Source organism: Heterocephalus glaber, unplaced genomic scaffold (genome assembly GCF_053883595.1).
Source record: "Heterocephalus glaber isolate CG9 unplaced genomic scaffold, H.glaber_assembly_v1.0 deba00001472, whole genome shotgun sequence".
Lineage (NCBI taxonomy): Eukaryota > Metazoa > Chordata > Mammalia > Rodentia > Bathyergidae > Heterocephalus > Heterocephalus glaber.
The window spans coordinates 99422501-99440274 of NW_028258315.1; the positions used below are offsets into that span (position 1 = coordinate 99422501).

The 17774-nt window shown below is 39.9% G+C and overlaps 1 protein-coding gene across 43 annotated transcripts in view; it reads right to left on the reverse strand.

Annotated features, from left to right (window-relative positions):
• The window catches only part of Magi1 (membrane associated guanylate kinase, WW and PDZ domain containing 1), a 353668-nt gene that overhangs the window by 122708 nt on the left and 213186 nt on the right, over positions 1-17774 (reverse strand). Inside the window, exon 1 of one of the 43 annotated variants that reach the window (XM_087181666.1) lies at positions 17265-17436. The exons of the other annotated variants lie outside the window; for them this stretch is intronic. The gene's annotated coding sequence lies outside the window, so the exon portion shown is untranslated. Of the gene's footprint in view, positions 1-17264; positions 17437-17774 lie in introns of those variants that run through there. 43 annotated transcript variants of the gene reach the window in all.

Sequence of the window (17774 nt, forward strand, 5' to 3'; positions counted from 1 at the left end):
CTTGCTTTTAGGGTTAAAGGTACCACATTAAGTTACCACAGTTTGTCAGTTTCTAGGCTGTGGTTGATTCTGTTGTTTCTGCTAATTGCACTACTTTACTTAGGTGTCATAACTATTGTATTCAGCTCTTCTCCCTTATATGAGAGCAGTGTAATTGTCTGGGGTCATAATCACCATAGCTTAGGATGCTGGGCCAAATAGCAACACAGACACAAAAGCCAAGAGCCAGGTATACCTAGAAGACATCTCTGAGGAATAGACATTTCGTATGAAATCCTGGATACTAGTAATAAAGCTACCAATCATAAGCAATTTATAAGGATCCAAACAGAAAACAAATTAAAAAATAGAAAATGGTAAGATGAAAAAGCAAAATGCAACCCCAGACCTTCTAGACCAGCCAGCACAAGTCCAGGGGACAATGAGATAGAGGACATCAGAAGTCCCCCACCTGAATTTTTTGAAATGGTAGCAGCAGAAGTAAAAAAATAGATGAACGAGACTATAGAGAAAATCAAATCAGAAGTAATCGCTCAGTTAAAAAAGATGACAATCATAATGATTTGCTCAGTGAATCTAGAGTAGACACAGATAAAAATACAGAGGAGCTTAGGAAAATGATGGCAACCATAAATGCCCAACATAGGAAAGAAATGGAATTCATGAAACAGATTCACACAGATATCCAAAAGATTAAAAATTCCATTTAAAGCATGTGCAGCCAAATGAACCAAGGTGAGGCCAGAATATCAGACCTAAAAGACAGGATTGCAGTTAGCGAGCATGAAAAGAAAGATTTCTTAAAAATGGCAAGGGACCGTGAAAAATCAATCCAACAGTTGCAAGATGATGCAAAGAAAAACAACATAAGATTGATTGGAGTCAATGAAAAAGCAGGAGATAGTGCAAACAATGTAAAAAACCTGTTTAAACCTTAAAATGGAAATAATGGCAGAAAACTTCCCAAGCATGGAAAAAGAATTGGACACACAGATAAATGAGGCATATAGAACTCCAATTATCCATGACCAAAATAGGCATATAATAATCAAGATTCCAGAAATTCAGCACAAGAATAGAATATTAAAAGCTGTTAGCAAAAAGAAAGAAATCACCTCTAAAGGAAAGCCCATCAGAATCGTAGCAGACTTTTTAATACAAACCCTTAAGTCAAGGACAGCTTGGAGTGAAGTTTTTTAAGTTTTGAAAGAAAACAATGTCCAACCCAGATCGATGTACCCTGAAAAACTATCTTTCAGAATCAATGGAGAAGTAAGATATTTCCATGACAAAGAACAACTGAAGAAATTCATAACCACCAAACCAACTCTCCAAAATGTTCTGAAGGATATTTTAGAAAGAGATAAAGAAGACTACAATTCCAAGAATACCAATAGAAAGAATCCACCAGCAAGGCAAACAAACAAAGGGGAAAGACAGGGAAACATAACAGGAAAATAATGTGACAAAGATAAACCATTACATATCAGTTATAACCATCAATGTAAATAGGCTCAACTCATCAATCAAAAGAAGCAGACTGGCAAAATGGATCAAGAGACAAGATCCAACAATATGCTGTATACAAGAAACACTTTTAACTTAAAAAAAAATTCATAGTCTGACAGTTGAAAGATAGAAAACTACTTCATGCGACAGGAACCCAGAAAAAGGCAGAGTAGCTATTCTCTTTGCAAAGGGAACTTCAAGCTAAGACTGAGCAAGAGAGACAAAGAAGGTAACTAGATACTTGTTAAGGGAAAACTCCCAGAGGGAGAGATAACAATCATAAATATATATGCACCAAATACCAGCACACCCAACTATATAAAGCAAATATTAACAGACATGCAAAATCAATTAAGCACTAATACAACTGTAATGGGGGACTTAAATACCACACTGGCACAAGTAGACAAATCAACTAGACAAAAAAATCGACAAATATCAGAACTGAACCAAACATGTGAACAAATGGACTTACTGGATGTCTACAGAATATTCCACCCCACAACATCATAATACACACTCTTCTCAGCTGTGCAAGGGATGTTTTAAAAAATAGACCACACACTAGCTCACAGAACATGCATAACTAAATGCAAAAGAATTGAAATTATCCCATGCATATTATCAGTTAATAGTGCAATGAAATTAGAAATTAATGGCAAAAGGAAGCACAAAAACTACACGAATACATGGAAAATAAATTAAATAACATCCTCTTGAACAACCAATGGTAACAGATGAAACTGAAGAAATTAGACAGTTTCTACAATTAAATAATAATGCCTGTACAACACACTGGAACTTATGGGTTGCAATGAAAGCAGTCCTATGAGGGAAATTTATAGGGGTGAATTGGGGTGAATTCCCACATCAGGAAAACAGAGTGGGCTCAACTAAACATAATGTTGAACCTCAAACTTCCAGAAAAAGAAGAACAAGTAAATCCCAAAGATGGTATGGGAGAGGAAATTATAAAGATCAGAGCAGAAATTAATGCAACTGGGACTAAGAAAACAATACAAAGAATCAATGAATTGAAGATGTGGTTCTTTGAAAGATTAAATAAAATTGAAAACCCCCAAGCCAACTTTATGAAAAAAAAGAAAAACTGAAATCCATGCAATTAAGAATGAAAAGGGTTGCACAAGCGCAAGGACCCGAGTTCGATTCCCGGTACCAACAAAAAAAAATAACAAAGAATGAAAAGGGTGAAGTCATAACAGATCCTGCAGAAATCCAGAAGATCATCAATACCTACTTTGAGAATCTGTGCTCAAATGACATGGAAAACACAGAAGAAATGGACAGATTGTTAGATACATATGAATTATCAAAGCTGAATCAAGATATTAAAATTCTAAATGTCCCAATGTCAGTCAATGAAATCGAAGATATTATTAAAAAGCTACCAAGAAAGAAAAACCTAGGTCCCAATGGATACACTACTGAATTCTATAGGAAATTTAGACAAGATCTAATGCTACTACTCCTCAAATTCTTTAATGACATTGAAAGGGAAGCAATATTCACAAATTTATTTCTAGAAGCAAGTATCCCCTTGATTCCAAAACCAACACAGAATCCATCCAAAAAAGAGAATAACAGGCTTACCTACCTAATGAACATAGACTCAAAAATCCTCAATAAGATACTGACAAACAGAATGTAGCAAATCATCAAGATTATACACTTTGACCAAGTGGGATTCATCTCAGGACACAGGGATGTTTCAACATATTCAAATCAATAAATGAAATACACCATATCAACACAGCCAAGGACAAAAACCATATGATCATCTCAATAGATGCAAAAAAAAAATCATTTGACAAAGTCCAACACCCATTCATCATAAAAACTCTACAGAAAATTGGAATATATGGTCTTTATATCAATCTGGTAAAAGCCTTCTATGGTAAACCAACAGAAAACATTATACTAAATGGACAAAAACTGAAAACTTTTACTCTAAAATCAGGAACAAGAAAAGGATGCCCACTGTCACCACTCTTATTCAATATAGTTCTGGAAACATGAGCCACAGCAATTAGACAACAGAAACAAATAAAGGGAATAAGAATGGGAAAGGAATAGGCTAAATTATCATTATTTGTGGATGATATGACACTCTACATCGAAGGCCCCAAAAGCTCCACCGTAAGACTTTTAGACTTAATAGCCAAATCCAATAGTGTAGCTGGATACAAAGTCAACACTCAAAAATCAATAGCACTGCTATACACAACAAAGTTATTGAGAGAGAAATTAGAGAGACAACACCTTTCACAATAGCATAAAAAAGGAAATACTTAGCAATCTATCTATTGAAGTAAAATATCTTTACTTTGAAAACTTCAGTACACTGAAAAAGGAGACCGAAAAGGGTATTAGAAAATGGAAAGACATCCCTTGCTCCTGGGTAGAAAGAACGAACATAGTGAAAATGGCCCTTCTCCCAAAATTGTTATACAGGCTTAATTCAATCCCAATCAAAAACCAATAGCATACCTCACAGAATTAGAGAAAACAATTCTAAAATTCATTTGGAACCAGAAGAGACCTAGAATAGCAAATGGAATACTGGACAAAAAAGGCAAGGCAGGGGGCATCATAATCCATAACTTGAAATCATTCTACAGAGCTACTGTGATAAAAACAGCATGGTACTGGCAAAAAAACAGACCGAGGACCAGTGGAACAGATTAGAAGATGCAGAAACAACTCCAGACACCTCCAGCCATCTCATCTCCACAAAGGGGCCAAACACCCTCACTGGAGGAAAGACAGCCTGTTTAATAAATGGTGCTGGAAAAACTGGCTTTCCACTCGCCAAGGACGAAAACTAGACCCATGTCTCTCAGCACATACTAAACTAAAATAAAAATGGATCAAAGATCTAAATATTAAAACAGAAACACTAAATCTGCTAGAAGAGATAATAGGTAGAACTCTTGACAACACAGGTGTAGTCAAAGACTTTATGTACAAAACCTGATCACATAGGAAATACTACAAAAAAGAATCAACGACTGAGGTCTCATCTTATTAAAAAGCTTTTGCATAGCAAAAGAAATCACCAACAGGGTGAAGAGACAACCCAGAGAGTGGGAAAACTTTTTGCCAGCTGTTCTCAGACAAAGCACTAATATTTAGAATTTATAAAGAACTAAAAAAATCAGATCCCCCCCAATTTAAAGACCCCAAAACGGGGATCTCAAATGAATACACACTTCTCAGATGAAGAAGTATAAACAGTAAATAAATATATGAAATAGTCAACATCACTGGTTGCTCAAGAGATAAAAATTAAAACAATGCTGAGATTCCATCTCACACCAAAAAGAATGGCTGTTACCAAGAAATCAACCAATAACAAATGGTTGGCAGAGCTAGGCGGAGAAACGAACCCTTCTCCACTGCTGATGGGAGTGTAGACTGGGGCAACCACTGTGGAAATCAGTGTGGAGATTCCTCAAAACTAAAACTAGAGGTTCCATTTGATCTAGTCATTCCCCTTCTTGGTATCCTCCTGAAAGAATTAAAAGCATCATCCCACAGCAATATATGCACACCCATGTTTATATCAGCACAATTCGTAATAGCTAACTCTTGGAAACAACCCAAGTACTCATCAATTGATAAACGGATAAAGAAGATGTAGGTTTTAAAAAAATATATTGGAGTATTACTGAGCCATAAGAAGTACAAACTTGACACCTTTCTAGCTAATTGGATGCACCTTGAGACCATATAAAGTGAAATAAATCAAACACACTTGTGTAAATATTGCATCGTTTCTCTGGTGTGAGAAACCCAAAAGGTAAATAAGGACCAAAATGGAGAACAGATGTTGTGAAATAGAAAGAAAATGTTCAAATGGAAGGAGAACTAGGGAGGGGCAAGAAGGAAAAGAAGGGAAAAGGAAAAAAACGAGCAAAGAAAGAAAAATGGAAACAAAGCTTTTGGAAATAAGGAGAGGAAGAGGTGTTGAAGAGGGGAGAGGAATGGGGAAAATCAAGATATATCACGGACAGGTGCAAATTCTCTATGATGAATGTGGCCAGTATGTATACATAAAATATACCAATAAACAGTTATTTTTAAAAAGTGGAGTCTGATGAGCTTGTGTCCAAGCAGAACAAATAACTCATTAGAAATAGCAGGCATCTGGAAGGGGCTGGACTGATGATTAACCCTGCAGAACACCACAAAATAAACACTGATGAAGGTCAGCTCCATCTTCATGGTGACAGAACTAAAACTCTGAGTTATGCTGCTTAATGCTCCCTACATAGCAATACAAAAATCACTTCTTCACTTCACGAGGGAGGAAGGTCACACAGGCAAAGGGAACTTCACTTTTCTGAAAGAACCATCTTGACTAATTGTGCATTCTCTTTCTTCAAACCTTCCTCATGATAACAAAGCCAGAAATAGTACCTTCACTTTTCTATCCTGCATCTTAAAACAGTATACTCAGTAATCATGTCTTGAATTGAATACAAGGGATAATTAAGAAATACAGCAAAAGTTTTAAAAAAATTAGCACAGTTTAAAAACACACTGTTATTAATTCTTCTCAAAACACTCCCCTTTACTTCGAACACACTTGCCCTATCATTCTTAACATTTTTTGAAGCAGTTCTGGAAGTTCTCTTCGAGTGTCTTGATGAGGTGACTGAAAACACAGTGAGTGGGTGCCCAGTAACATCTGATAGAAAGGAAGGCTTGCAAAAACATGTGTGTCCTCATTCACCTTCTTCACCAGATTTGGCACACGCAGACTTCTGAGCCTTCTCCACAGTCAAAAGGACCATGAAAGGTAAATGCTTTAAGCTGACTCATGACACTGAGGCAACCAAGACAGTGCAACTAAAGATATTCATGAACGAGCACTCCCAGAAAGGCTTCAGAAAGTGGCAAGAATAATGGAATAAGTGTGTTTAAAGTGAGGGAAGTATTTTAAGAAGGTTAACGGCAATGTGTCTTTTACTGTAATACATTTTTAAATTTAAACATACACTGTAGTTTTTGATCACATTGTGTATTGTCAAGTTGCTCCACAGCAGGTGGGGTGGGGAGAGAATGATTTCACTGCAGCTACCACTCACACAATGGAACTCATCAGTTTCTGTCTAGTGTGTGTGATGGAGGCACAGGAATCTCGTTAGTAGATCACATCTAAAACACTTCCCACAAATAAGGACTTGGCATTTGTTCCGATCTGTTGATGACTCAGAATGCACTCTGGACTTCTGAGATGTGAAGCATCTCATCTGGTTTTTATGAGCCTGCCACCAGCTTCTTCTCTCTACAGCTGTGACTTGGGTGGAGGGAAGAGAAGTTATGAGCACCAAATACAAACACTGTAGTTCAAGACACATGGCTCAAGCCACTCAAGCATTCTGCGCCTGGAGGCCAGCTGCCACCAGTACTTGGAAGTATGGACATCTTACCTTTGAAGGAGACCCACACTCTGGCACAGAAAAACAGGAAGCCTGCAGATAGTGGAGTGAATACTATGCTGATATAGAGAGGAGTGAATCACATGCTTGCCAAAGGCTCCTGATAATTAGCAAAAGCTGCAGGTAAAATGGAAGGGCTACACAAAAAAAATCAGTGTTGCCCAAGTCTGCCACTAAGTTAACTGAGCGGCCGAGAATGGACAACCCCTTTTATGCACTCCATACCCTTGTTAGTAAGTACCCCCTGCTCTGACTGTATCTCGGGATGAGGATAAGATACGAATCATTTCATAGGTGAAGATACAAATCCTTGACAAATTTAAAGCATTTAAAAATTTTGCTCATAAAACGATTTGAATTTAGGTCAACATTTATACTTTATATGCATTATCTCATTTAACCCTTCCAACAACCATATCAAATAAGTAGTAATATCCATATATTACACATGAGAAAACATACAAAGAGAGATTATGTGACTTGTTGAAAATTACACAGCTGCTAAACAGCAGAACCAGATTTTCACTGTCACAGAACAGTAGAAACATCTGTACAGAAAAGAGACACTGGGGTAGGAGTGGGAGAAAAACACAGGGGAAGGAGGGCTGCGTTTCTAGTATTCACCTGTGGCTGAGTAAATCAGCAACTGTCCTGATCTGAGAAAGATCAGGCAGGTGTGGCATTGAGGGCAGAAGAAGAAAGCTGCTACAGCCCTTCCAGGACTTTCTCCATCCCAAACCCAAGCTCTTAGGAACTGGCGTATTGTCCCTAACCAGAATAGCCAGGTAAACTGGACCAGAATCCATTCAATAGGAAGGTTAAGTAATAACTGAGACTGAGGAATTTGGCACATAGAAACTCACAGACACCCTACATTCATTGAAAACAGAAAAGCAAAATTTTCAAATTGTCACTGATTCATTTCAAACAATATTCAGAAAATTAAGGATAAGAATCTTCAACATTAGATCAATGCTTATCAGAAATCAACTTTTTCAGATTATCTTGACGTATTCACGTCCTGAGAAGAATTCAGAAAATCGTAATGCCACATCCTAGCACTGCAGGTTGCCTGCGATGACAGGGGATTATGTCAGATAAACTTTCTCCATGATGACAGGTAATACTTCTAATTCCTCTGAATTAGTAACAGCAATTGTTTGTCTAAAAATGGAATGGACTAATTTTCAATGATTTCAACCAGATAATTTTCAAAAGCACGTGAAAGAAAATGATTATTTTGGTGAAAAGCGGTGATTAATTAGCAATATCAAGTTTCATCACAGTAGATGACTTTGTATGCTGGATACCGAGTGCTGAATGTTTCTAATACATGTTTGGTAGCTTGTTTTCTTAGTTCAAAAAGGAAAACATCAGGAGTGACTGCTAGTGGGCATATGGTTTCTCTTGAGGGTCATGAAAATATTCTATAATTAAGTACTGTAGTAGTACTGATTTCAATTCTGTGAATATAATAAAAACCAATGAATTGGGCACTTCAAAAGGATGAATGTCATGCTATGTAAATTGCATATCAATAAGCTGTTAAAATATTACATTACAAAGATATATAAATAGGTAAAAATCTAGTTTCTGGTGTCATGGATATTACAACTTAGTACAGAAGTTGTTCCCTTTCCATAGATAAGAATACATGGTACAAATTCACTCTTCACAGCTGCTTCCATTAGTCCTCCCAAGCCAGAGCAAGTGTGAGACCAGAAATCACTGACTGACTATGTTATGTCGTTTTCCTAAAAATAATAAAGATCAAGGGCTCTCCCAGAGTTGCAGTATAAAGTATTATAAAATCTAAAATCAGATCTTGTAAGTTTAAATCCCAGCTCCGGTAACTGCAAACTGGGCAACCATGACCAAGTTCAACATTCTGCGTGTTGGTTTCATCGCTAGTACACAAGAAATAATGTACTGTACCTGTGCTATCAAAAGGAAATGTTTACAGAAGAAAGAAAGGAATCTAGCGACTGAGTTAGGGTATAGCTCAGTGGTAGAGCACTTGCCTAGCATGCAGGAGGCCCTGGGTTCCACCTTCAGCACTGAATGAAAAACTTAACAAAACCAAACAAAGAATAATATCGATCACTTACTATGTGGTTTAAATGGAGCACAGGTTTTCACATGCAATGCCTAATTTAATTCTCCGATGAGTATATTTTTCCTATCTCAACAAATCTTGCTACCATTAGTCACCATTTTTCAGAGCTTTTCACACTAATTTACACATCTCCTGATTACAACTTTTTAGGCTATCTTTCCATAAGAAATCACAAAGATCACACACTGTAAATCGCATCACTGTAGTAGACTGTCATGTGGCACTAGCGCTAATATTGATTCTCAAAAAAAATAACCATTTATTGGAACAATGTCTAAATTTGAGAACCTAAATATCCCTCATTCCATGTCAACCATTTTATTCTTCATGTGATCAACTCCTGCTAATTCAACGAATATAACCCTTATTTTCTAGATAAATATTATATAACTGGATACAAAGAGATCAATTTATGTTTAATACTAAGAGCACCCTGGTAAGAGCAATTCTACGTGGGTTTTATGTTGATTTATTAAATACACTGGTTCTCAGTTTACATAGGCAGGATAGTTCCAGGTGGACAGCCAAGCGTGTAATTTTATTTTGGCTACCATCAAATATTCACATTTTTATGTCAAAGGTAAACAAAAGGGGCCGGGGATTTAGCTCAGTGGTTCCACCTGCCTCGTAAGCTGAGGACCCAGGTTCGATCCCTGGTACGGAAAAAAAAAAAAAGGTAAACAAAAGGGAACACTGTATGGAGTGAACTCTAAGTGAAAGAATAAAGAGGACTGAGTACAAGTTAAGCCTGCACATGAAGGAAAAGTGTACTACTGTGCCACATAGTGGCAATAGTAACATTTCTCCCCAAACAGTAGCACAGTGTTGAATAAGGGCTACAGAGTGGATGGCATAAAACCTGAAGATTTCTTTCCATTTCTTGTTACATCTTTTTCTTTTCTTTATGCCAGTATTTTCTTGAAAAGGCTTCAAATTTAGCACCAAAAGCTCTAATATTCAACATGTGACTCAGGAGCAAAGACTGGGAAGAGGAACACTCGGACAATACTTAGGGTGGGTCTTGAGCAGTGGAATTCATTCTGTGGCCTGCTGCTCAAACCCACTTGGGATTCTCCCATACATCATGGCATCAGTACATTTGCAGAACAGTGAATTACAGCCTTGATTTCCCTCCTGCAACCACCCATTACCTTAACTACTGCTGGTCAACGACCAATCCAAAAGCACACTGATGGGGAGCAACCACAAAATGGTCCAAACCTAGTGATTCACTGCCACTGCCCTCATTTCCATTGGTTCTTTACTCAATGAGCAATTATACTCATTATACACCTAGAGCTCATCTATGGAATATTCCGTACTTTCTAGGTCGATGAGTCACACAAATTATTACTTTGCATTCTGACATTAATCCAAATTAGGCAGCTGTCAGAGGTGAAATTTTCTAAAAAAAAAACCAAAAAAACCCCACCGAAAAACAATTACTTATAGCTTCTAAATATCTGCTTTGAAATGCAGTGACAAACAGAAGCCTGTGCTCATATGATTAACCAAAATTCTCATCTTCACCCACACTGACTTGAAAACAAATTATTTTATTAGAACACTATGAGAAATATCAGAGATTAATATAAAAATAAGTGGCATTTTAAAAAATAAAATCAAACACAAATCTTTAGTAGTACCAGTTACTTTGAATCATTACTACATAAGAGCAATAAATTACAGATCCCAGCACAAACTGTCCCCTGTTAACAAATCTTATTTCAGAGATGTCAGGTGAGTGCTTTGCCTTCTGAGATGTCACATCATTTTAAGCCTATAGGATGCTCATTAACCCAAGAACGCAAATTATACTCTTGTCATCTAAACAAACTGGACCAAATGAGATTCCAGATAAAAGCCAATCAATGACTACATCAATGAATCTTTACTGGAGGCAAAATATTGTAAATTCTTTAAAAGATAATATGCTAGTCTTCCCATGACATAAACAATCTACTCTTAGAAAAAATGAAAGACTTGGTTTTTGTTTTGTTTCCTACACATTAATTAAATATCTTACTGATGTTTGCTGATTTTCACTCTTGGGGTTCATCTAATTTGTCATCTCTGACAACACCTGCTGCTCAAGGGCAGAGAGGGTAGAGTCAATCTTATTTGCTTGATGGCATCACGGTGAGACTGCAGTGTGCTCCCTGTCAGCAGGCACAGCCCTGGGGATGTAACAGATGACCTGGAGCTCTCACAAGAGTTCTCAGCAGGTATCTGCCCCTTAGCCCCTTTACCTAGCAGTTACAAGCTCATCTTCTGGAAAACCCACATTTTTGCCCAGAGGGAAAAAAAAGTCCAAGTGTTTAGTAAATCCAAAGGATACTGGCATGGCCTTCCATGGACTTGGCTTTTCAAAACAAACAAACAAACAAACAAAAATGTTATTTAAATGAGCCAGCTGGGAAATCCTATGAGCTTCTAATCTCAACCTATAATATGGAGTAATAAGAAAAGAGTAATAGGAAACTTAAGCCAGCAACTTTAAAAGTTAATCACTTCATGAAATTTTGCACAAGAAATTTTTTTAATAAAAGTAAAATAGGAAATGAACATCTAAGAGAAAAACAGTGGCTTTCTAAATGCTTGAATGAATACCAACTTATGTCAATAAGTGTACTTACACCAAAATAATGCAATGGAAATACAAATTTATAAAAGATCACATCTTTGGCAGAGGTCTCATTTTTCTTTTCAGACCGAGAAGAGGCTCGTGGAAGAGAACGTGAGGGCCAAGGGACCAAGCGTCCCACACCCACACGTCCAGCGTGAACCTTGTCCCCAGTAAGTGCCCATGTTGCTGGGTCATCACTATGTGGCCATTGACTGCTTCCTGGGATATGCAGCTCAGTGCCCAGCCACTGGGTCTGCCTCTTACCAAGGGAGTCTTCAATGGGACCAACACAGGAAAATACTGTCTAGTGCTTCACAGGGAAAAAGCATTGCTGCTTTTCACGAGCACATCAGCATCCCTGCCAGCACATGCTTCAGGTCACACAAACACTGAAAATGAGAGCGAGAATACAGTATGAAGTTTATTAGAGAACCTAGTACCACTTGATGGACAATTTGAAATCTTTACAGGAAGGCGAGGGATAGGATAAAAACAAGATATCTAAGGCAATTTCCTGCCGTTGATTTTAAGGCCTAGGTCCTTAAAATCCTCCTCCTCCTCCAACATCAGGTGTTCAATTCACAGCAGATGTATACTGCCATTGTCATCACCACTACAAAATATTTACTAAGTGACAGTCCCCTGAGTCGGACCCCCGCACAGCCGGAAGCAGCCCCCAGCAGACCCACCACCTGCATCCATGGGAGCATGGCGATAACAGGCAGCCAGCAGACGCGTCACTTACCTACCAGAAAGCTGATTAGAAGTGCTGTGACCACCATAGCCCTGTACTCTCACCACCGCTCTGTTTATCAGCCAGCCCTAGGCCCATCACCCATGGGACTCTAACATTTTCCACCCTCTGGACCAGACCAGTGCCCCTCCCCTACCTAAGCTCCCCTATAACAACTCTGCAGCCTCCTCTCAGTGCCAATGGCCTTTTCGCCCTTGGCCCGTCTGCACCCAGATGGCAATAAACTCTGCCCATTGGGTGGGTGAACTTTGCCTGCCTCTGTGGTCTCAACTGCGCCCCAGGCTGACCTCACACTAAGCACCTACTGATTCAGGCATCCTATAAGCACATTATATTTTCTTCCCTTCAAATCCCATCAGACCATGGGGATAATATTAGATGCCCACAAGGAAGCTGAGGATTTAGAAGGGATGTATTACTTGCTACATCCCTGAAGGGGAGGAAGTGGGATTAAAACCAAGAATGTGTGGATTGTGGAGTCTGTGCCCCAAAGCTACACACCACCTGATGTTAAGTGAGGGGTACTCTGTGTCAGTCACATTGGCCTCCTTTGCTGGCAAAGCTCCTGGGAGGATCCTCCCTCCAGACCTTAGCCTTCAGTTACTTTTCCTGACCATACTCTCTGCCCAGGGGCCAGACCTTCACAAACAGCCTTAAAGTTGCTCTCAAACCTCCTTCCAGTATTTACTCAAGAGTCATCTTTCCAGTATGAAGTTCCTCAGCACCTCCTCACCCCCGGCCCTGCGTCCCCCATCCCGACGCCTACCTGAGCACCTGGAGAGTATCCGACCCGCTTTTAGGTGCTGGATAAATGCTGACTGGATGAAAATCCACAGAAGCCATGGTTAAGGTTTCACCTAGAGGGTCCAAAGCCCCAAGCCTTCCCTGCACCTATCTGAAGTTCAGAACCCCCTACTTCTCCTCTACAGGCCATGTAATTTTCCTTTCATAGCACTGTTCACAACCTGCACCTTCTATATCTGTATATTTGTTGTCTTTCTTGTTCACCAAAATATCAATACCCTAAGGGCTAGGGTTGTGCCTGTCCCACTATAGTCTCACTGACTAGCACGAGCTAGCCACACAGAAGCTATACAATAAGTGAACAAGCAAATTCAAAGCCCTGTCCCAATGAAGTCTACATTCTAGTGGGTGGAGATACACAATAAAGAAGCTAATTAATATTTAATATGCCACTTGATGTAACCCTAACCCAGAAGAGTGGTAGGGAATGGTAAAGATGGTAAAAGCAGAATTACAATTTTTTTTTTTTTGGTACTGGAGATCGAACTCAGGTCCTTGTGCTTGTGCAGCAGGCGACGAAACCACTGAGCTAAATCCCCGGCCAAGAATTACGATTTTATATGGTCCAAAATGCCTCAAGAGGAGTGAAAGAAATGAGGGTGGGAGCTATTCGGGAACACACCTACAGGACCATTCTGGGCACAGCACTGAACAGCAAGGGAAGTGCTGGCTTTGTCAGGAGTCCAGTGAGGAGGGTGAGGTGGACGGCAGAGAAGAGCAAGGATAGTGACCTTACAACATGGGGAGACGGCAGCCCCTGAGCACTGGGGTTCTCAGGAGTGACCTGTGGATCCACTGTGAGCACAGTGGTCGCATGGCCTGACACAGGGTCTAGAGAGATTGCTGCATCTACCGGATAGAATATAGGCCCTGCGACTCCATGCAGACTAGAGCAGAAGGAAACTACAGTTGCAGAGTTACTAAGCAGCAGATGCTGTGTTACTTCAAGGTTGGGCAGTGGAATCCTGCAGCTTCTGCTGTGGTCTGTCGGCACAGTGGCAGTTAGAACACACCTGCCGAGGTGGGAGGAATCCACAGAGATCCACGTGGAGAAAAACTGAGGCTTCGAGCCACCAGGCAGCACAACTCTAGCAGTGTGAGTCAGCCAGGACAGTACCATACCTCCTCCCTTTTTCTCTTTTTCTTAGTATCAGGGATTGAACTCGGGACCTTGTGCTTGCGAGGCAGGCGCACCACTGAGCTAAATCCCCAGCCCCACACCTTCTCTTTGTGGAACAAAATAACCCCACCGAGTCCCAGTCAGATTACACATTCATGTATAAAATAAGGTGGCTTTAAGCCACTACGATTTGAACTGGATCCTGAAACACAACAGATAACCAAAACAGAATTCATGATGGCTTGCATGAGCTGTGAGGGGAGAGGTAAATTCCTTATTGGGAGGCCTCATATTGATATAGTTAAGACCTGGATTTTGGATTTCTATTTGAATCCAGTTATACCACTTAACAGGTGACCCCTGAACCTCAATTCCTGCATTTGTAAGTGGGAGTAATAGTATGGCCCAGTTCCTTGAGACACTGTGAGGTGCTTTTGAGACAAGCTGTGTAAAAATGCTTTGTTCAATGTCTGTCAAATAATGAACTTGAACAAAAGAAAAGAGTGAGCTATTAATAGGATTGACTTCCTACCTTTTAACACTGGCGTCAAACCACTGAACATATCAACATGGAAGCACCTACAGCCTGACTCCCTGATTTACAGGACACCCAGAACCCATACACACGGGAGTCGGTCCCAGACGAACTCGGAGCCGCAGCTGCCTCGCCATCTTTGCCCATCAGCAGTGCTTACTGAGGTGCTGCAGGATTCCACGCCACACTGCCTGTCAGGAGCCTCTCGTAGTGAACCGTGGTGGTCACAGAGGGAGCTAACCACACAGTACCAATCCTCGGCACAGTATCTTTCCCAAAGGCTAACATCATCACATCTATTTCGGCAAACACCTTAGCCACTTCAGTGGTGAACAAACTATTAAGACAACAATTTACGCAACTCCTCCAATTAAGAAAGAAAAGTGTGGGATTTTATCAGCCCATCCACAATCTCGCTGCTAGTTGGTGCAAGTGCCACTAGACAAGTGGAGATGGGCAACATGCTGCCTACCAGAGACTGGAGGAGACTTCACACAGAAGGGCCACTTTGGCATTTTATCATCCCGAGCTTGACGGCAGATCACTGCTCAAGATGCTTGCATCCCATTTCCACTTTAGCACAGAGATTACACAGAATAGAGAGTGATTTCAACACTAAAAGGCTTTCTGTGGCCTTTAGGCAAAAACAGTAAAATTCGGCCTAACAGCTACAGTAAAGCAGAGAAACCTGCCATATATCTCTGTAATAAACAACCGCCCTTCAAGACTGCTTTGGCTGTGACCAGATGCCCCCCAAAGCCTCCTCACGTGGTCCTAGGTGGGGCTTTTCAGAGGTGGCTGGATCTAGGGTGTGTGGTGCTGGGATTAAGTCTGTGGTTGGGAGTAAGGGTGTGTCAGTACTGAATCAACCCACTGACTGGTTTGGCGAAGTTCTGGGTGTGGACAGTGGGAAGGCCTCCCTGGGTGTGGGTGGCACCACCCAACAGGTGGGTAGCCTAGGTGGATCTAAAGAAGGCAGGCCTGCTGCTGCCACCATGGACTGATCCTCCTCTGCAATGCCCTCTGCCAGGCCGCCCCGCCTCGGAGGCAGCAAGCTATGGACTGAAAGCTCTGCACACTGTAAGCTACGTAAACCTTTCTGCCTTTAACCTGGGATGCTGGGTATTTTGTTTCAGCAACAAGAAATGTAACTAAGACAAAGACAAGTGGTCCAAAGGACTTTGGAAAAGAATGTTGCTTTAAAAAAATCTCAATAGCCCACAATTTAGGAGCAAGTACAACAGATGTTTAGAATTGGTTTAATACATATTTAAATATGTATGCCAACAAGCCATTAGTTTATGAAATATAAATTTCAGAAAATATTGACTTGAGGTTTCCATTATTTACTAAGCAAATATATAGTATAATGAATATTCATGAACAATGAAAGTTCAGTATTTTAACACATACATGAGTTCCTAAGTGATTTAGCTTTCTATTGGGTGGTTGTTAGAATATTATACTGTTGTCCTTTAACATATGTTAAGGCATAATTTAAGGCAAAAAAAATATCAAAAGTTGGGTCTTATGTTGAAGCTCATTAGAGTTATCATTAGCAATAATGAATTCATTCCTACAAAGAAACCGCCATTGTTATGTTGATGCATAACCTGAAGCTTTATTATTTTAAGAATGGATATTAATTTCATTCCTTATTTCCAAGGGATTTGATGTACCTGCAGCACATTACTCTAGTATTTCCATTATCCTTCTTTATAGCTACATTTGTGCAAGGTAGCAATAGGTTCCCAAACCTCTCTTTATCACAATAGAAAGGAAGCAATGGAAAGAGAATACTATCACACAATAAGAAAGAACCAAAATAGAATTTCACTTCTCCTTCACTCTTACAATGGCCTTTGCCAAGTATAATATTCCTCCCATAGCATGGCACACGAATGTTAATATGTTCTCAGATATAAGAAGAATTGAATCAAATAATTTTGGAAAGCACTAGGTTCGACTCTGTTAAACAGAACACTGCAAGGCTTCTCAAAGGTCTTTCATAGGCTGCTATCCCATACGGATTAACTATTCTGTGTTTACCCAATTCTTTTTTCATGCAGCATTTCACAGTACATGGTTCCTTGGGACACACTTTGGGAAACACCAACACAAGCTGGTGAAGTTTGAGTACTGTTTTTTGTAATCCCATTGGAAGCCCACTTGTGTTTTCAAAAGGACTGCTTATTAAGAAAGGATTCTTGCTCTTATTTCCTCAACTATGTAAGGGCAAATTTAAGATAAAGTCTCCCTATATTACATGAGATAAAGCATATCTTCAAGGTGTCCTGGAAACAACAACAAACCAAAACTTAATTACATCATTTACCTGTTTAAAGTCCTCCAGTAGTTTCCCAAAGTCTACATATTCATATACAAATTCTGTAGACTTCCTGAAAGTTTTTCCATGATCTGCTACCATTTGCTCCCCAGTCATATCCATCAGTGCTTGGGATCCCCTGTTGGGCTCTGCCAGCTTCCTGCAACCTTCCCAAGTAAATCTGCAGAGGCAGAGAAGTCTTGGTTTGTATCACGATGGTCTGCACGTGGAGACTGACCCCTGTCACTCCTCCGCCAGAAACCACCTGTGCCACCACCTGCTCCTGGGTGGGGGCTCTCCCACATGTTCTTTGGCCTCAAACTGACCTTCCTAACACTTCTTCCAGGAAAGCTTGCTTGATGGGCTGGGTATCACTACAATGGGTTCTCCCAGTATCTGCTCCTTTTCTACGCCACTGGACTAGCCAACCCTCAGTGAAATGACCTATTTGTTTGTCCCCTCAATGAGAACATACACTCCCTGGGGACTAGCCACATATCTTCTTTAATAAAATTCTTT